Below are 21,212 nucleotides of genomic sequence, written 5' to 3' on the forward strand. Positions count from 1 at the left end.
CGATTATCACATTGTGGGCACTTTCACATAGCCCAAATAATGCACTTTCAATCCACTTTCACTGCACCTTGCAAGCGGATTTTGCCAGTTCCCACAGTGAAATCCACCTTCAAAGTGCATTGAAAGTGCATTATTTGGGCTGTGTGAAAGTGCCCACAGGGTGAAGCAACCCTTTCACCGGATCATGTTCAGATCACATGAAGCTGCCTTATACTGAACCAGACCCTTGGTCCATCAAAGCCAGTATTGTCTACTCAGACGGGCAGCTGCTCTCCAGGGTCTCCGGCAGGGGTCTTTGACATCACCTACTTGCCTAGTCCCTTTAACTGGAGATGCCCGGGATTGAACCTGGGACCTTCTGCATGCCAAGCAGATGCTCTACCACTGAGCCATGGCCCCTCCCAGATAGCCCTCTTAACCTTTCCCCTAACCCACCGGCTTAACGTGATCACCGGTATCCACTTGGAAGGGTTGACGTTTTGACCGGATAGGGTCTTCAGATTACGAGGCAAACTTCGGAAGCGCCGCGCCCAGGACACGTCCTGATCAAAGGGGGAAACTCGGGCTTTTCTTTGCCCGATCAAATCATTATTATTTGTTTTTCCAAGTGAGTTTTGTTTTACGCTCAGGTGTGCCTTCCATTGTTGTTGGGTTGTTGTTGTTGTTTGGCCGTTTATGCACGGGAGGTTTTGCCTGGGATTTGCCGCTCTCAAGATGCACATTTCCCCCATCAGAATTCTCAAAACTCATCAATAAGCCCCCGTGCAGAGTTTTGAGAAGTTGGATGGCGAAAATGTGCATCTAGAGAGCAGCAAATCCAAGGCAAAACCTCCCATGCATGTCTCTCAAAGCCGCGATCCTTAAGCCTTTTACCCCGGCGCGGTCCTTTCCGGGGGTTCCCAAAGTCAAGGGTGTTTTCCCCTCTCTTTCTCGTAGGCTGCCTGCAGTATCAATGCGATTCAGTCCGCATTGCAGAGGGAGAGGGGGAAGAAACAGCACGTTGGGGTGGGGGGTCTTGGAAGAGCCGTCCTGTTCGCGCGCCCCGGCTGATCGCGCTGGCAAAGGCGCGGTTCAGGGAGATCGCCCGGCAGCCGAAATCAGGGCCGGCCGCCGTCTGTTTGTAATCTCATCCCCTTTTCATTAACATAAACACGACTTCAGCCCAAATATACAAGGCCACCTACCGCGCGAGGCAAGCCAACCGGCGGAGCCTTTGGCTGCTGGGCTGGGGGATTGCGAGGAGATGGGTGGGAGTCGGGGGAGGGGGGTGGAAAGCCAGAGCCGGGGGCCAAGGACTCCCCCTGGAAAGGAAGGGGCCGGGTCGCGGCTTCTGCCTCCAGTTTGGCGCTCAGTTGGCCAACTGTCCCTGGAAACGCCGGGATTTGTCCCCGACCCTAAAAAGATACCTCCGACCCTTAAAAGATACCTCTACGCTCAGAGGCAGTGAACTGGAGGGGGGACAGCAATCGGAGAATCATAGAATTGGAAGGGACCACCAGGGTCATCTAGTCCACCCTCCTGCCCAATGCAGGAAACTCACAACTACCTCCCCCCACACACACCCAGCGACCCTTACTCCACGCCCAGAAGATGGCCAAGGTGTCCTCCCTCTCATGAGCTGCCTAAGGTCACAGAATCAGCATTGCTGACAGATGGCCATCTAACCTCTTCTTAAAAACATCCAGGCAAGGAGAGCTTACCACCTCCCGAGGAAGCCTGTTCCACTGGGGAACCACTCTGTTAGAAAATACTTCCTAATGTCTAGACGGAAGGCAAATAGGTCTTCTTGCCTCGCTGGCGGTTGGCCACCGATGGAAACAGGATGCTGGATGAGATTATCCGATCCAGCCGGGCTTCTCCATAAAAACATAAGATAGGCCCTGCTGGATCAGACCAAGGCCCATCAAGTCCAGCAGTCTGTTCACACAGTGGCCAACCAGGTGCCTCCAGGAAGCCCAGAAACAAGACGACTGCAGCAGCACCATCCTGCCTGTGTTCCACAGCATCTAATATAATAGGCCTGCTCCTCGGATCCTGGAGAGAATCGGTATGCATCATGACTAGTATCCATTTTGACTAGTAGCTATGGATAGCCCTCTCCTCCATGAACATGTCCACTCCCCTCTTCAAGCCTTCCAAATTGGCAGCCATCACCACATCCTGGTGCAGGGAGTTCCCCAATTCAACGATGAGTTGTTGTGTGAAGAAATGCTTCCATTTATCTGTTTTTAATCTCTTCCCCTCCAGCTTCAGCAGATGACTCCGCTTTCTGGTATTATGAGAGAGGGAGAAAAGATTTCGCCCGGGCGAATTGGGCTCTTAGCAGGTTCGGAAAGGATTCGGTTCTGGGTTTGTACACATCTTTTAAAGAGGCGGGTAGGTGGATGAACTGACCCGACAAACGACCCACTCCGGGATTGGGATCCTGGCACCCACCCCAAGCCCCAACCATGCAGAGACCCCCCCTGGTCTACTGCCAGAGTTGGAGGGAAGCGCTTTCGGGTCAGGGCGGCAGACTCAAGCCATGACATGTGTCGGTTTGTATGAACTGGATGTGGGAAGGGGGACAAAAGAGAGACCAAGGGTGCCTGCCAACCTCACACTTTCTCAGTTACGTGCATATCGGTGTCACAGCGAGTGTATGAGAGAGAGAATATATTCATATGCATATTTTTATAGGGCGTATGCCGTATCCTTGAGACTGCGAGGTGTGTGTAATTTGAGAATGCCCTCCTCAACGGATCCTTGCCCGCAGCCGAGCTGGCTTTCTGACAACCCGGTCTTCAATGGATTTGCCTCCAAGTAACCCGATAAGAATCAGGGGCGTCGGTGACTTTAAAAAAAAGGCATGGCCTTTTCGACGGTGGCCCCGGGTCCCTTCCTTCTCCTTTTGCTTGTCCTCGCCTGCTTTTTAAGACGTTAAATCAGAACGAAAGGGGGAGTTTGAGTGACTCTCGGAACCGCCTTGAACCACGAGGAAAGGCAGGGTAGAAATGTTTGAATAAATAAATAGGGGAGGGGCTGCAGCTCAGTGGTAGAGCATCTGCTTGGCATGCAGAAGGTCCCAGGTTCAGTCCCCGGCATCTCCAGTTAAAGGGACCAGGCAAGTAGGTGATGTGAAAGACCTCCGCCCGAGACCCTGGAGAGCCACTGCTGGTCTGAGTAGACAATACTGATTTTGATGGACCAAGGGTCTGATTCAGTAGAAGGCAGCTTCATGTGTTCATGTGTTGTTCTGTTCTTTCATTTGTTTTTCCTAGAGATAGTTTTTAAATTATGTCTTGCCTGCACTGGGAGCCTCTGCGGATCATGTCTTCCCAAGTGCACATCTGGCCCTGGGGTATGATCCTTCCACCCGGAAAGCCTGGCTTTGCTGACCCCCCCCCTTCCACTTAACATTGGATCAACACCCCATTCACGCTCTTAATCTCTTGCTGACAGCTCCAGAATGTGGCCTCCGTCTGGTGGGCCGCGGGGGCGGGGAGGAGGACGGAATAGCCAAAAGAGTCTTTACATCCCAGGCCAGATTTAGGAAGATGCGGTGCAGTGTCAAGACTGGGGGTTCGAATCCCCCCTCCTCCCTGGAAGCTCCTTCTCTCAGTCTACGCTACCTCTAAGGGTGGTCGTGGAGACAGAATGACGGAGGGGAAGAGGCGCTAGCGTTTGCATTATTGAACTCCCGGGTCTCTGGCCTTGGGGATCTCCCCTTCCCCCCAACGGAGACCAGCAAGTGTGAAAGATTTTTCTTTTTAATATGGGGATGCAAATATGGAGGCCCCAGAAACACAGCCGATTTTGGCAGCAGGTTCTGCAGCTTCCCAGTCCAGCTGCCCTATCTATGCAACCGGTCTTGCTTCGTATTGAAATGCCAGAAAGGAAGCGGTTCCGGCAGAGGCGGACAAGCCTTCGGTGTAAACCCAACGCTGGCGCGCTCCGGGTCTTAGGGCGTGGGGAGGAGAGGATGACGGTTGCTTTGAATCTTCTCCTCCTTGTCTGATTTCAGGAAGGAACCTCCTCTGCCCTTCGGCGTCGCTTTTCCTAACCCCCGGGGTCTCTCCGCTGCCCCCCGTCCCCTTTAAGCGGTGTAAACCACCGGGCGGTGGATCTGACACGCGTTCTCCCCAGACGCCTTAACACTACATACAAACCGGGCAAAGGGGGCTTCTAAGTGCTTTCGGAGCGCAGGCAAGCCTTTCTCCGGTCGGCTAGGAGAGGAGGGAAATGCAGGACGGGTGAGATTCGTGTCCATTAACATCTTGGAGAGAGACAAGATGTTCAGGATATGAGCTTTGGAGAGTCCAAGCTCCCGTCTCTCGAAAGCTTAACACCCCCGGAAGCTTATCGCTCTCTAAGGTGCTGCTGGATTCGAATCTTGCGCTTCTACTGCAGACCCACACGGCGACCCTCTGAAAGGATGCAGGGGTGCGTTTCCCTAGGGAAGTGGGGATTTCCTAAGAAGGAGGTATGGAAGCATCCACTGGTTCATCGGGTGTTGCTTTTTTCAACTCTATTGGAATACACCTGAACACATGAAGCTGCCTTCTACTGAATCAGACCCTTGGTCTACTCAGACCGGCAGCGGCTCTCCAGGGTCTCAAGCAGGGGTCTTTCACATAACCTACCTGCCTAGCCCCTTTAACTAGAGATGCCGGAGATTGAACCTGGGACCTTCTGCATGCCAAGCAGAGGCTCTACCACTGAGCCACAGCCTCTCCCCACATGGGTAGCTCTCGTCCTTGGAAGAGCCCGATTCTCTTTGCGCCAAGCCTGCATTTTTCTCACACCCTTTCCACTGAGTCCGGGGGCACCGATCCGCAAGCCTCCTCCAGGTCAATATTTCATGTATTTATTATTTACGCCAAACGTTTATTAACCGCCTTTTCCCCCTTAGGGAGCTCAAGGCGGCTATGCACGAACTAGAGGACCTACAAATACAACAAACCAAAATGTTAAAATCACCGATATAGAGCTTTTGTGTTTTCAAGATGTGCCAGGCGCTGTCCAGAACTCGGAGGTGTTCCTGCCCAGACTTCTGAAATGAAACAGCAGAGGAAGAAAGGAAAACCGAGGTCTCTAAAATAGGAATGATGGGGGGGGGGGCTCACATAAATATAGATTTAAAAGTCAGTCATCTGGCCGAATGATTGGGAAACGCGCCATTCTTTGCAACGACCTGAACGTGAAGCTGTTCGAGCACACCTTCCTAAGCTTCCCGGAAACCGATTATAAAATCCGCTCTTAATGGCGAAATCAATGGCGCCCCTCCCCCAACAACAGACTCGAGCTCCCCAAATATGCAGAGGAAATTAACGGACACCGTGGTGGTATAATGGAACTAGAATCTGGAAGACCCAGGTTCGAATTCCCACTCTGCCATGGAGACTTGCTGGGTTATTATATGCTGATTCGATGACCTTAGGCAGATGATGAGAGGGAGGAGGGCATCTTGGCCATCTTCTGGGCATGGAGTAGGGGTCACTGGGGATGTGTGGGGGGGAGAGGTGGTTGTGAATTTCCTGCATTGTGCCGGGGGATGGACTAGATGACCCTAGTGGTCCCATCCAACACTATGATTCTATGACCTTGGGCCATCCTCTCTAAGATGCTATTTCATCTTCCACCTGTACAGCTAATCACGAGCACAAGAATCTTTTCAGAAAGTCGGGGAAATAAACTCTACCCAAAAAACAGTCGCTGTCTGTTTCACTCTGTCTTGCCGCAAGGGACAAATAGACCTCCCTCAGCCTTTTACAGGTGTGCCAACCCCGATTTGACACAGTCAGTGGGGTGTAGGGGTTAGCGTGTCGGGCTGGGATCTGTGAGACCCAGGTTCGAATCCCGACTCGTGCCACGGAAGCTCTCTGGGTGACTTCGGGCCAGTCGCACTTTCTCAGCCTAACCTGCCTCGCGGGGTTGTTGTGAGGATAGAATAGGGGAAGGGAGAATGATCTAAGCTGCTTTGGGTCCCGATTGGAGAGAAAGGCGTATAAATGAATACAACAAATAAAGAAACAAATTTCTCCTTCCTTCCAGGATAGTGACAAAAAACCCAGAGGAGGAGGAGGAGGATAAGAAGAACTCTGTTTAAATGTTTGTTTTTTACAAATGAAAGATAGGAAACATATTTCGTAACATTTTAGATTAATACTCTCCTGAATCCTCCCACCCTCTGTTCGGAAGTGAACTCGGGACAACCTGGTCCTGGATTTGCAAACCGGATAAAGTCACTTTCTTTGCGGAAAAGATCTAAACAGTAATTAATATAAACGGCAACTTAAATCACCGCAGCCCTTCTTTGCTACCAAACTTTCTCCGTCGATTTTTTTTTTGTTTAAAAACAAAAATATAAGGCCCCGCAGGTTATTCAAACGATCTGAACATGATCCGGCGAAAGTTTTTTTTTTTTTAAACTGCTTTTATTCTCCTCGTTTTCAGTGGGAGAGAAACTGGCTCGCTTTTCTTTGGAAATCGCGGGGAGGGAAAAGGCTTTCGTAGCATGGAGCCGGGTCTCTGCATTGTCCATACTGACGGCTGCCTCCCCTCCGGAGAGGAATCAATCTCCGATCCTTTGGTTTCACAGAACCTGTGGATCAGTCGGGATCTACAGCGGCGTGTGAAGAAAACAAAATCTGGTCTAAGAAGTCCGGCTTCTTCGACATTCAGACTTCTCAGAAGATCGGCTGTTCTCCAAGAACCAGAATTGTGTCTAGGAGGCGAATGTGAAGCCGATAAGAAGGAAAAGGAGATCACTAGAACGGGGGACAGAAAAGGTTAAGGGAAGGGCGAGGGGAAAGGGATGGCGCTGAAGCCGACCCCGTGCAGTGGAATCTGCAGGCATTCGAGTCACACCAGACCCTTCCTCAGGCACAGAGAAAAGTGACTGCTAGTGACCGGGAATTCACTATTGCAAAAAATAGTGGCATTTTTTTAAAAAAATAGTGCTTTATCTAGATTTCTCCCCCCCTCCCCGCCCAATAATCCGGGAGATATAATACAGATATTTCAGATTTCTGCAATCAGGATCCTATTACGCTGCTTTTTAAATGTCCCATCCTGTTGATTGTGTTGATTTACAGTGTAATCCGCCTGGAGTCTCAATCAGAGAGGCTGACTATAAATAAGGTGGGTAGATAGGTAGGTGATAGATAGATAGATAGATAGATAGATAGATAGATAGATAGATAGATAGATAGATAGATAGATAGATAGATAGAGTGGGTGGGTGGGTTTTATATTAGGCTGCCTCCTTACAACGTGGCCACCGCCGGTGTTTTTCAACGTGCCTAATTCGAGTCCAGTCTCATCTTGGTAACCAGCAAGATCCTGGGGGCCTGAGCTTTCGAGAGTCGAAGCACCCTTGGTCAGGTTCAAGCAGGGATTCAGTTTGCCGCCCGCTTTCTCCCTAGACGAGAGGAGGGGGCACTTAGAAACAACCAGGCGTCGCCTTTGGCTTGGTTCCAGTTTTCGACCTACCCAATCCATCTTTGCCAGATGTCTTCGCAGGTCGCAAAGCTCCCTTCAGTCCAGAGGCCCGAAAGAGCAGCTGGCCAGCTGTGGCAGAGATGGCGATGGTCAATTTTGACACTAGCCAAAATGTATTCGCACCAGGGAACCTTTGAATAAAAACCTCTGTTCTCCCTCCCTCCCTCCCTCCCTCCCTCCCTCCCTCTTTCTTTCTTTCTTTCTTTCTTTCTTTCTTTCTTTCTTTCTTTCTTTCTTTCTTTCTTTCTTTCTTTCTTTCTTTCTTTCTTTCTTAAAAGGCAGCTCTGCCCAGCGCCCCAATCAGGCAACTAGTAGATGGAAATCATTAAATAAAAAGATACCTCATCTGTGTCGAGTTTACCCTAAATACTGATGCGGACAGGTGTCTTCGCCCAGCTAACAGACCCTGGTTTATCTCCCTGGGAACCCGAATATTATATGCACATGTTATGTGCACGTGTGGATGCAAGCAAATACGAGTTTAATATCCACTGTATCTAACCTAAATTATTGGTTATGCCTCCCCTGCTGCCGGTGGAACTCCAGTCCTCTGGAGATTCTCAACTCCCGGCCATATTATGGAAGCGTCTAAACATCTGTAAGTTTCTTTGAAAATCAGCGCCTCTAGTTGATAAACCATCAAGCGAGTTTATGTCCAAAGTCTATTCTTGGAGGCTTCTAAGAGGGGGCGATTTGTGCATCTTTTACAGACGTTTCTTACCATCTTTAAAGTCCCGGGGTACAAACTGTAACGAAGTACCGAATGAACCCAGGGATGAATTAATCTCTTCGGTTCCTGTATTGATGCTGATTCATGTAGCATGCAATAGGAACAGAACCTTTGCTGTGTTCCTTCTCAGATTTATGACATGACGCGTCTTGAAGTGATTTCAAAGCACTTTCCCTACATCTTTACATCCTACAAGAAACCTGCAAGGTAGGTCGCTGTTGTTCCCACTGTAAGGAAGAGGGCAGAATTGTCCCGGGAAGGGGTTGAAGCTGGACCCCGGAGTTTCCCTGATGCTTGGAATTAATCCAGTTCCCAGGTTCATAACTCTTTAATAGCTCGAGTCAACTCATATACCTTCCTCACCCTTTAAAAATAAAAACCACCCTTTCTTACATTTCCTTTCTATGGCAGAATTATTATATTTCGGTCAGCATCAAATGACTGACAGATATCTCTGTGGAGCGAACTACAGGACATCTTTTGGAAGGACGCGCAGCCTGGGAAGTTCCATTTTTGCCTCTCTCTTACCTAAGCAAAGAAATTAGTTTTCTGCCCCTGGGTTGCCCCGCCGACCCAGGTCTGCCGCCCAGAGACCCCGCAAGGCAGGTGCCTCTCGGGCCCTCCTTCTGAGCAGCCCCCCTGGGCCAGGAGCAAGACCCCCGGGACTCCTTCGTCCTCCCTTGCTATCCTCAGTTGTGGGTCTGGCTGGCATCCTCCAAAGTGGTATGGCGGGGTTGGGATGGGGAGGGGGTAGGATGAGATGGGAGTTCTTCTTCAGACTCTACAGAACTCCTGCCTGCCTATCCCTCCTTCTTAAGCAATGTTTTAATTGCTGGGTTTTGTTTTGCATATATTTTAATTCTGTTTTTAAATCGTTTTAATGTGTTTTGTGCGTGTGGGATAATTTTAATGGTTTTAAAATGCGGTTTAATCATGTGTGTTTTAAATGGTTAGTCGCCTTGGTGACCCTTGTTAGGGAAGAAAGGCGGCATACAAATTTTGTAAATATCTCCCTCCATCCCTCCATCCCTCCATCCCTCCATCTATCTATCTATCTATCTATCTATCTATCTATCTATCTATCTATCTATCTATCTATCTATCTATCTATCTATCTATCTCTGTCTAGCATCTGTCTGTCTATCCTCCCCATTGTAGACAATTGGTAGGACGTGAATGGCCAGTGATTTGGAACCAGTTTGATCCCATCACATTAACACCCAAGGTCACTCTCAAAGGAGCGCTTGAATTAACAAAGGGTGAAAAAAGGGTTCGGCCCGGAGGCCTTCTAAACCAAGATCTCGGGCGGTCATATAAAGGATCCATTTTTATTTCACTGGCAGGGGGAGAAAGCGCCTGCGCAGGGCTCCAGTCGCACTCTGCTCTCCACTACGAATCCCCTCCCCCGGGATTTGCTCCGGTTCGATGCCAGCGGTTAATCTGTGATGAATGAATCAGACTGATTCACGGCAAGGATTTGAATGCGGCTTTGAGCCTTAGAAAACGATATCGAGGGCTTCAAATACCGCTGGCCGCAGAGTCTGGTAGAAAACCTGATCCGAATTATAGGGCAGGCGTTTCCAAGAAGGTTTACTCTTTCTTGTTGCCCGATATCCAAAGTTGTAGGGAACTACCTCTCTGCACCCAAATCGCCTCCTCGGGAAGAAGCTTCCTCCGGATATTGTATTATTTTACTCCTCCCTACAATCTTTTTTGGCTGCATTTCCCAAAGCATGCATTTATATATAACCTTCTAATTTCTCAGCGTTGCATTCTGCGCAATAATGAACCAAATGCCTACAGACCATCTTCCGCTTCCAGATGCCCACAACCTCTTGGGTGAACTTCAGGTTTGTGCATTTGTGCCAAAGAATCAATTGACCACAATCTCCTGGTTTGATAACTGCTCTTGATTTGTCCTTCCGAAGTACAACGGAGGGGGATTTAATTTCCCCTCCAGTTTTATTAGGTTACTATAATATCAATCCCCTTATTTTCACAAGGACAAAAAAAAATGCTGCCCTTGAGCCTGTACACATATACATTATGCCCTTGAGCCTATAAACATTCTGCTTTGAGGGTTCGCTTTACTGAAACAATTTTTATTATATTATTTACTTTCTTTATCGACCGCCTTTCTCACTGAGACGTAAGGCAGGTGACACAGTGGAAGCCGATTCAATCAAGAAGACCAGAACTCTAATAAGCAATGAGGTAGGACTGGGGATTCAAAAACACGTTTTGTTATTAAGTAATTGCTGCATGCATAATGTTGGCTTTCGGCTTCTGCGTTCAAGCCGGTTTACAGTCCAAGACAACTGCTTACCAAGTAGTAAAACACACCAACCCCAAAGGAACAGGAAGAGAAGAACCAAACTCTTAGACAATTTACAGATCTTTTAATAAATATTATTAATTGTAATTATGGAATGGTTTAATTAATTGCCATATTATTGATTGTATTAGCGTGTGCGGCATTGTACAGGAATAACCCCCCCCAAAAAAAAAACCTAGAGTGGGGGGACACAAAGAAAGGCTAATAAGCAACTGGGGGGGGGGTGTTGCATTAGTAGGTAAACAACCTACTTGGTCAGCTGTGATAAGTGGTGGGAGACATTCTCTGCCTGTTCTCAAAACAAGCCCAGAGTCATTGGTTCTTGTAGGTTATCCGGGCAGTGTGACCGTGATCTTGGTATTTTCTTTCCTGACGTTTCGCCAGCAGCTGTGGCAGGCATCTTCAGAGGAGTAACACTGAAGGACAGTGTCTCTCAGTGTCAAGTGTGTAGGAAGAGTAATATATAGTCAGAACGGGGTTGGTTCAGCTCAAACCCAACCCCTTTCTGACTATATATTACTCTTCCTACACACTTGACACTGAGAGACACTGTCCTTCAGTGTTACTCCTCTGAAGATGCCTGTCACAGCTGCTGGCGAAACGTCAGGAAAGAAAATACCAAGACCACGGTCACATAGCCCGGATAACCTAAAAAGAACCAATGAACTCTGACCGTGAAAGCCTTCGACAAAACCCAGAGTCAACTTGGTGACTTGCAGCATGGGCGAAGGTGAGAAGAGGCCGTTTCGCTTTCACCGGCCTGGCCTCCTCTGTCCACAACCACACATTCTCGGAACACCAGCTCCGAATGGACATCTTCATCTTCGTGCAAATCCCTCTTCCTCTTGAGGCGCCCTTCCCCACATCTTTCCCCAGCAGAATCTTCCCGGGGTCATCCTCACACATCGTTCTTGATTATCACAACAGGATAAAAATCGCATCTCTCCAAATAGGAGCTGAAATATTTATTACGACCTCCCCTCACACGTGCAGCCCGAGGAAGAGTTCTGAATCACTCAAAGGCTTGCACGTGATACACAAAAGCTTGAGCATAATAAAAGGTATTGAGTGGATTTTGGTTATTTTATAAAGGAAGATATTTTTGATGCTTTGTTATCCCTTTCTAAATGTTGTTTCCGATTTGTATCCGAGTGGAAGACAGTCATTTCCAATTTACTGGGAAGTTAAAAGTTTCTTTCAGGTTTCAGACTGGAGTCACATGGCAAGATTCTCGAGTTGTATCTTTGTTTACAAACAATCAGCACCATAGCTGGACCTGTCTTCATTGCTAGGGAAAGTATCTCAACATTAAAGATGTACACGTGTTTTTTTTATCCTAGCTGCCCTCCAGAGTCCAGAAAAACTAGAATAAGATGCTAGAAAATCAACCACTGCTCTGACACGTGCCTTCTCTGTTGTGGCCCCCACGCTTGCCTGAGGAGGTCAGGAAAGATCCCACCTTCTTGGTTTCCACAAACTATGCAAAAGTGAATTATTCAAGAGGGCTTTTCTACCCAGGCAATGGAGTCGCACTGTACCAAACCATTATTAGGTGATTTTTGTATCATTTGGAGAGCAATCCTCAGCAGGTCTACTCATAATTCTACTCAAGTCTGTTCAACAGGGTTTACTTCCAGGAAAGTGTTCTGAGGATGGCACTGCTAGTATGTGTCGTGTTAATACTATTGCTTTGCTTCAGTTCTGTTTTTAGATTTCTGATTGTTCCTACAACCCTAATCCTATCTTGTTGTACCCTTATTGCATCCTACTGAATGTCCCACCCTGTTGACTGTATTGACTCCCTCTGCGTAATCCGCCTTGAGTCCCAGTGAGAAAGGCGGACTATCAATAACGAAAATGAATATACATAAATAATAAAAAATAGAATAAGCAACGCTTCGATTGTTCCGCTCCTGTTTATTTACGCTGTTGTGCATTAGGTGTTATGTTCTTCTGATTTATGGCGACCCTATAAGTAATCTGGCTGATTGCAGAATGCTTCCATTAGATGTTCCTGACTCTCAAATCAACAACCTAGTTGAAGTCTGAACACACGGCAAATCCCATTGCTTTCAATGAAAATTACCTCTAAGTAAATAGGGCCAAGTTGTACGTCTACTTTCTTACATTGGCTATTTGGAGGTATATAGGAATAGACCCCCACTCTGTGTGGCAGGGGAGGGGGCTTTATGAGGCTTATATGTGTGTGTTGATCGCGTCACTTTGATTTTCAACCAGCTAAAACGCCAGCCGGATACACAGCACAGGTCGGTCCCCATTTTTTAACATTTTTAAACCTAGAAGTTCAAACGCAGTTTTCAGCGCGGCCTCCCAGATACGGGCGAGTCACGCAATTCTTTCCAAATAAAACGGACTCTCTGGTCACCTTAAAGGCTTACAGAGACTCTTTTCCCGCAGAAGCTTGCGTGGAATAAGCGGATCCTCCCTACGCCGGCATTTCGGTGTTGGAGGATCGCCGCCCAGGTCGCCTGCAATATAATTCTGTAACTATCCGATCCAACCGAGGAAAGCTGGAAGGTTTACCCGAGCTTTCGCGGGAGTAAAATTGGCGCCTTGTGTATTCTCGCTGCAACCGCTCGACGCCACTGCTCCCCTGGAACAATTCGGCCGGGCAGGGAGGGAGAGAATTCCCGGGTCCTCTTTGGAGGAGACCTTCCCGGAGAGACAGCCCCAAACAAAGGAGATCCGGCGGAGAAGGGCCGCCTGCGCCCTGCCTCGGAGCCGTCTGGCCGAGGGGAAGCTCCGGAATCGCCGGTCAGCGCCGGGCGGATTCCGCCCACCTTCCCGGTCTCTCGGGCGGGGGCTGCGGCGGCATCACGAAGGGGTTAACCAGGTAGCCCGGTTCCAATGGCGCAGTGAGCTCTAGAAAGGGCTCTTTAAAAGGAGATTTGCCGATTTGCGAAGGGGTGTGCTATTCTCACGCATCACAACAACAACAATATAGAATCATAGTATCATAGAGTTGGAAGGGACCACCAGGGTCATCTAGTCCAACCCCCCTGCACAATGCTGGAAATTCACAACTAAATAATAGGAGGAGGAGGAGGAGAGTTGGTTTTTATATGCCGAGTTTCTCTACCACTTAAGGAAGAATCAAACCGGTTAGCACTCTCCTTCCCTTCCCCACCCCACAACAGACACCCTGTGGGGTAGGCGGAACTGAGAGAGCTCTAAGAGAGCGGTGACTAGCCCAAGGTCACTCAGCTGGCTTCATGTGGAGGAGTGGGGAAACCAACTCGGTTCACCAGATTAGAGTCCGCCGCTCCAAAGCACCCCTCTTTAAAATAATAATAATAATAATAATACATCAAGTTACTTGGACAAATTGATAGGGGCTGTGGTCTATACTACTGTGTATAGTGTGCCGCAAGCTGGATCCTATTATGTGATTTTGCGTCATTTAATACGTCATGTTAACACTTCGGTCCCGTTTTTTAGACTTCCGGTTGGTTCTACGACCCCAATCCTGTTTCATGGTTTATTGAACAACCCACTCTGTTGATGTTATTGACTCGTTCTTTGTAATTCGCCTTGCGTCCCAGTGAAGAAGGCGGACTATAAATAACGTGAATAAAGTCCCCTCTTCTCGACCCAGTACATGGGGGCGGGGGAGGGATCTTTTACAAAAGCAAAAGGCAAGTGGTACTTTTAAAAAAAAAAGAACTGTGAGCAAGTTTTTGATCTCCAGAACTTTTCAAGGGGCCGGACCCCTTCACACACACACAAGTAGCAGAAAGAACTCGAAAGTCCCCTCCCCCAAACTTTAAGTTGGTTCTCCTCAAAGATTTTGGCTTGGTTATTGTTGGGAGAGTTGGATTCGGATCATAGCTACTAGGTGCCACCTCTTCCTTAACTAGTCCACTAGTGTAAGATCTGGTTGAACTTCAGTAAACCTTGCAAACGGGTCGGTCCTTTTATATGTTGATCGGATGGTCCTTTTTTCCCCTTGCCCCTTTCTTGCTTTCTGTACAGCGCCGGACCCTCGGAAGGTCACACAAGGAGTGGCTGAATTTGGTTCCCAGATCGAACCACAACCTACTTGAACCGAAGTGGGAAAGGGAGCGGCGGTTAAACCGATTTCGTCCCACTTCTCAGCGACTCCGATCTTGGGTCTGCTGCGCCCCCGGGTTTCGGAGCCCCAGTTCTTATCCCGGCAAGCCCCGGCAAGGTGTGTCACTGTGATGGGGGTGATTTGCTTTGCTTCGAAAAAGGTCCTGCTTCCCCACCCCACCCCCCGACAAGATTCCAGCTTAAGCCCCGGGAGCTGGAACCAGACAGGTCGGCGTGTGGCCCACACTCAGGAGGACAGGACATTGGGGGATATTTCTCCTAGAAGAACTTCTTTCTCCCTCCCCCCACCTTCAAGGAAGCTCTCCAAAGAAGTTCCCCTCCCGCCTCCCCCCCCCCCTTGTCAAGGGCCAACAGAGACCTGCTCATGCCTGCGGACTGCTGGGTCCTTTTTTTGTGTAAAGGGGGGGGGGCAATTGGGATGGAGGAGGGGGATATCCGGCAGCACCCCCCTTGGCGATAGGAAAGGCGCAGGCCTTCCTTCGTCTTTTGACCCCAAACTGAACCGGGCAAGGACAGAAAAGGTGGGGTGCTCCGCCGGCGCTGTTAGCCGAGGGAAGCCGGGCGCCCCTGGAACAAACCGGCAGGCGTCGCAGCCGGGGCTGAAAACCGAGACCTCCTCCGAAGAGCTCCCGGGGACTTGGATCGCTCTGTCGTCCCGACCCGGGTCCATAAAATCCTCCTGAGCTTTGCCAGACGTTTCTTTGGGGTTGTGCTTGCTAGAGATGGCAAAGCTCTGAGGAGGAGGAGGAGGAGGAGAAGAAGAACTCTGCCTGGAGGCTTATTGTTGGGTTTTGAGAATTTGGATGGGGAAAATGTGCTTCTAGAGAGCGGCAAATCCAATGCATAAATGGCCTGTGTGTGTATGTGTGTGTGTGTGTGTGTGTTGGTGGGTGTATGCATACTTCGGGGAGGATAAACATATGCCATTTATGCATGGGAAGTTTTGCCTTGGATTTGCCGCTCTTTAGATGCACATTTCCCCCAGCCAAATTCTCAAAACTCAACAAGAAGCCCCCATGTAGAGTTTTGAGAATTCAGTTGGGTAAAATGTGCATCTAGAGAGCGGCAAATCCAAGGCAAAACCTCCCATGCATAAATGGCCTGTGTGTCTTTGTGTATGTGTGGGTCGGTGGGTGGGTGGGTGCATGCATACTTCGAGGAGGATAAACATGGTCTTTTTATCACCCTCCCCTTGTTGGCACCCCAGCGCTCCAGCTGCACAGAGCCCTTCCTCAGGTTCTGGCCCAGGCAGGATGGAGGATAGATCAAAAACTTGGGGGTGAATCCAGTCAGATAAGATCTGGGCTTTTTAGCCAACATTTCTCCAGATTTTCAGGGCCCTGAAGAAGATAACCCTGCTTGACTGTCGCTGGATCGTCTCTGGCATGCAGGCCTGCTCAGAAACCGTGCCCTTGTTGAATTTGCAGTTTCAGAGTCAAGGACTGGATGTCGCAGTCAGAGCATAAAGGGGTCACAGAGAAAATTTCCCTACATAGGATACGGCTGCAAGATCCAAAAGCCGGGCGCTTCCCTCTAAAACGCAAGAGACAGCCCAGAACTGTCCCTTCCGTTCTGCCCCACTAGTTCTACCAAGGGGGTCCCAGAGTACCAACCTGTGGGAGCTGGATGGGGGGGGGGGCGCATCCAGTTTCAAATTCAAGCCCAGTTCATAAGAGGGGCTTTGGAAAGATGGCAGAGTTGACACCTCAGGGCTGTTGTGAGGATAATATCACTGCAAGGCGCTGCCGATGGAAAGCGCTGCAGGACCTACAAGCACAGGATTCTCTCCGGCTTTGGTGCAACCGGAGGAAGGTCTGCTTTGTCAACAGCATCCTGCTTCTCCCACCCAAAATAAATAACAAAAATAAAGTAGCCAGACTTATTCTGCTCCTTGCCTCGCTTCCGGATCCTTCCCTCCCTCCTACGTAGGCCGCAGCCTGAGGTTCGCTTACTTCTCTGGGACTTCCTTCTGAGTCGACCTACTGTGCCCTGCACTACCAGAAAAGCCGCCCTCTTCTCTCCCCTTAGGAAGGTCCTGGACGCCGGCTCATCAGAGCCAGGGGCCAGGCCTTTGTTGTAAATGCTCAGGGACCGTGGAGCAGGCCTGATACTGGCCTATGTGTATCATGTGCATGTGGCATGAAGATCTCTGCAGAGTGAGAGATCATAGAATCATAGAGTTGGAAGGGACCTCCAGGGTCATCTAGTCTAACCCCCTGCCCAATGCAGGAAATTCACAACTACCTCCCTCCCCCCCACACTCCCAGTGACCCCTGGGACCCTCCATGGCCAGAAGATGCCCAAGGTGCCCTCCCTCTCATCATCTGCTTAAGGTCATAGAATCAGCATTGCTGACAGATGGCCATCTAGCCTCTGCTTAAGAACCTAAAGGGAAGGAGAGCTCACCACCTCACGAGGAAGCCTGTTCCACCGAGGAACCGCTCTAACTGTTAGAAAATTCTTCCTAATGTCTAGAGGGAAACTCTTTTGATTTAATTTCAACCCGTTGGTTCTGGTCCGACCTTCTGACAGCCCCACCTCCAGCGGATTCCGGATTCAACCACTACGGGCGCGATCCTAGGCAGAGTCTCTCCAGTCTAAGCAGAATTAAATCAAGGGGGCTGAGACTGGGATGAGTCTGCATAGGATTGCGCCGTACGTCTGGCAGCGCCTGCGAGATGCCCAAAGGCCCCTTGGAAAACTCGTCTTCGCCCGCCCCCCAAACATCAGCCGGCTGCTGAGAACCCCAGAAGGCGCTCCAGGCCTTGGGAGAGGGCTATGCCAGAAATCTGTCCGGCCCCTCCTCGCCCGCAGCCGCTTCGCCCCCTCTCCCCCACCCCCTGTTTGCAACATCTTGTCAACACCTTGAAGTTGGAACCTCTCTTTCTTTCTTTTTGCAAGATAAAATAGCTCCGCGTCCACCGAACTGGACTGTGGCCATTTACGCACGGGAGGTTTTGCCTGGGATATGCCGCTCTCTAGATGTGCATTTCCCCCTTACGAATTCTCAAAACTCAACAATAAACCCCCATGCAGAGTTTTGAGAATCTGGATGGGAAAAAATGTGCATCTAGTGAGCGGCAAATCCAAGGCAAAACCTCCCGTGCGTAAATGGCCACAGTGTGTCACTCCCGTCCCTCTTCCCTACCTCGTGTAAACCTTTTAGGGATCGCTCTGCCAGAAGCGGGGACGAGTAAGTCGAGGGCGGGAGCGGTGTCTTTTCGTTCGTGACCGGCTCCTGGTGTTAATGAAAACCAGGGGTAGCGAGTGGGGACGCGCGTCTGCCTCGGTCCTCCCCGTGGGTGGTCTGACCTTTGATAAACACGCGGGCCCCTTTCCAAAGTAGCGCCCCCCCCCCCTTCGCCTGCAAAGTCTGCTTTTGACAATACAGGCCAGATACATTTCCAGCCTCGGATTACAACTCCCCCCCTCTTCCCCCCCCTTTCTAGCTAAGACTCCTTCGCTTAAGCAATTAGCTAGTAAAAATACCTGCGGGGAAGGAAGAAAGCTTGTCTGGAGGACTCTTTTAGCACAAAATATCACGGGGGGGGGGGCAGGGAGGAGTGCTGGCAAAACGTGGGAGGCGGATTTATTTTGGTTTCCTATTTATTTCTGGGGTTGTTTTAAATCTATTCCGTCCGGCTTTGCGTCTCTGCCCCCCTCGTTTTAATCGGAGAGGGTCTCCTCTAGAAAAAGAGGGAGACCCAATGCAAAATCCCCCCACCTACAGATGCCCCCCCACCTACAGTTATTGTGAAAGAAGGTCAGGATCAGGGGGTGGATTTACTCACGAGAAAGGGTGAGGCTCTCAGGTTTTGCATAGGGCAGCCCATACCCCCCCCCCCAACCACTAGTGAAACCGGACTTCAAACTTGTTCTGTTCTGTGATTTGTACAGCGCTTGACTCGTGACACGAACACAAAACAACCCAGTTCTCGCACAACTGGTTCGGAGAGCCTCCCAACACTTACCTCAGAGTAGACCGTTTAATTTAACGGCCTGCCTTTGAGGCTACTCCAGAGAAAGCCGTGCTAGGGCTGGCAGCCTTTAATTGCGTTTCTTGGAGCATTTTCCTGGGGATTACGTCCGTTTCATTCAACGGGGTTTACTCTTGGGTAAACAAGTACAGCCGCGCGCCGCACTTTAGCTTTCTACCTCTTTCTAAAAGCCGGATTCTGTTTTCGCCTCAGATCCTGTGGGGTTCTGGTCCCAGGTGGCTGTTATCAAAGTATCTTCGCTGTCCCAACTTCATAGCGCAGAAAAGATTTTTGTTTTTTAACTGCCAAGTGGATCAGAACAAGTACTGGATTGAGCCCTCGCTGATCCGCTGGGAGTTTTGCAAGCATCAAAAGAGAGGCGCTTCTCTGCCCACCCCCGATACTGACAATGAGAAAGTGGTATGGATCATCAATCCATTATTATATTGATAAAGATATCGGTTGCCTTGTGGGTCACCTTTATACACAAACACGCGCACACACTTCTTTCAACACTCTTGAAGCTGGACAGAAAAAACGACAACCTTGCCTTTTGATTCAATAGGGTTTAGAAGCAGACTGGTTTTGAGCCATAGAAGTAAATAAGATTTAATTTGGTTTAAGAGCTGGCGGATGTAGCGATTAGGTTAGCCGGCTGGAAAGGGATTGTAGTGGGTGGCGGATTTGGGGGGGGGGGGTTGGCGACTTGATCGATTTTACCCCCCCCCCATTCCAGGCAGCGCAGGGTTTTGAAATCACGTTGATTTCCAACGGAAGAGATGCGAAACCAATGCATAGCTCGCCCCTTAAGTTGCCAGGCATCTCAGTGGATCCAGCTGCGGTTGGATCCTGCCCATAGCTGTTTGCGAACCCCCAGTGTCGGAGGTCCCTATTTCCACGGAGGTGTGCTAAGGGTCTCGGCCTTGAGCTCCTGAAAGAACTAAGCCGGAACCCAGTGGAAGTCAAATTATTTCCCTGCCAAGTAAGTTTCTTTCAAGGTAGGACTGTATTCAACTATTCGGGGATCTGATTAGGACCCCAGTTTGTTTGTTTTTCCGAAATGCTTAGCTCTGCAATCATGGCGATCACTGTTCAATAAAAGAGCCCCGATCCTTCCTCGGAGAGAAAAGTCCCGTAGATTTCTAACAGAAGACCTGCAAACAACCGCAGTTAGAGCCGCACGTGGAGACCGAGAGCCAAAGGGCAGAAGAGGAGTCCACTTTGGCCGAAGAAACAGGCGCAGAGAAGGCAATATTCTGGCTTCGAAAGCAAACGGGAACGGTTGGGAAACAAACGCCTTTTCTGTTAGGCATTTAGCCTCCGATCTACATGCAAAGATTGTGTTGTTTACACATCCCTTCCGGAATCACAAGGGCAAGAAGAATCGCTTCTGGTTATGATATTATTGCTTATGATTTATGATCCAGTGTAGCCAAGGGCCTAAGAAAACGAATCGCGATTGGGAAAGGCGCCGGTTCCAACACGGCCTCTTCCACAAACGGCTGAGGGCAGGTCTATCATGCGGGGATAATAGTTTGGGCCGACCTTAGCGGGCTGTTGTTAGACTGGGTGTGATAAGGTAAGTGACGCTCTTGGAAGAGCCGCACTAGAATCTGGAACACCCCGGTTCGAATCCCCGCTGGCGCCATGGAAGCTGGCTGGGTGACCCTGGGCCAGCCACAGGCTCTCTGCCCGACCTACCTCATAGGATTGCTGTAGGATAAAACAGAGACGAGGAGGATGATGTAATCCGCTTTGGGTCCCCATTGGGGAGAAAGGCGGGGTATAAATAAATAAAATTAAATACAATAAAAATATATGGCACTCTGCCCCGAGGAGTTTGCAGTTTAACAGCGCGATCCTAAACAGATCTATTCAGAATTCTACTACAGTTTGCTCAATGGGACTTACTCCCAGGAAAGTGTTCTTAGGATTGCCCTGTAAATCGCTTTTCTGTAGCTAAAGAACTCCCCGCAGCCCCGCAGCCTTTGAAGAACTGAGATAACCAAGAAAGTCCCCTTCAACACCAAAGGCGAGTTTGGGCAGATTGAGGTAGAGATTCCTTAGGGATTCTCAAGAGACCAGCTCCTGTCTTCAGCCCCCCACCCCACCCCAATCCTCGAGAGCATTGAGCTGGGGGTCTTCCTGAGGAAAACAGTGCAGTGTCGTTCGAAAACCCTCCCCCCCCCCAAAAAAAAACACTCTTCCCAATGTGGCTGTGCGTGGATCCCTTTCATTGCGGGGTGTCCATTTCCCTCCTAGAGAAAAAAAAATCAAATGCCCCCCCCCAAATAAGAGCCGGGGTCCAGCACCAGGATTCATGGCTAGGCTTTGCGGCCCTGATCCATTGCCGGCGCAAGAGATTTACCCCATGGATCGCGCCCTGGGTAATCTCCTTGGGTTCTCAAATGGGGGAGGGAATCTGTTCCCGATTACATTTTCCCCTTCCCCACCCTCCCTTTGCCCTCTCTCTCTATCCGAGTCACGGGCCATTCCGCAGCAACTGGCAACCTTGAGAACGACCCCTCCCCCCCATTTCTACTTTTATCAGGAATGGAAGAAGAAACTGGATGTGTGTGGGGAGGGGGGGGCGAGA

The sequence above is a fragment of the Euleptes europaea genome, chromosome 17 (genome assembly GCF_029931775.1).
Source record: "Euleptes europaea isolate rEulEur1 chromosome 17, rEulEur1.hap1, whole genome shotgun sequence".
NCBI classification, from domain to species: Eukaryota; Metazoa; Chordata; class Lepidosauria; order Squamata; family Sphaerodactylidae; genus Euleptes; species Euleptes europaea.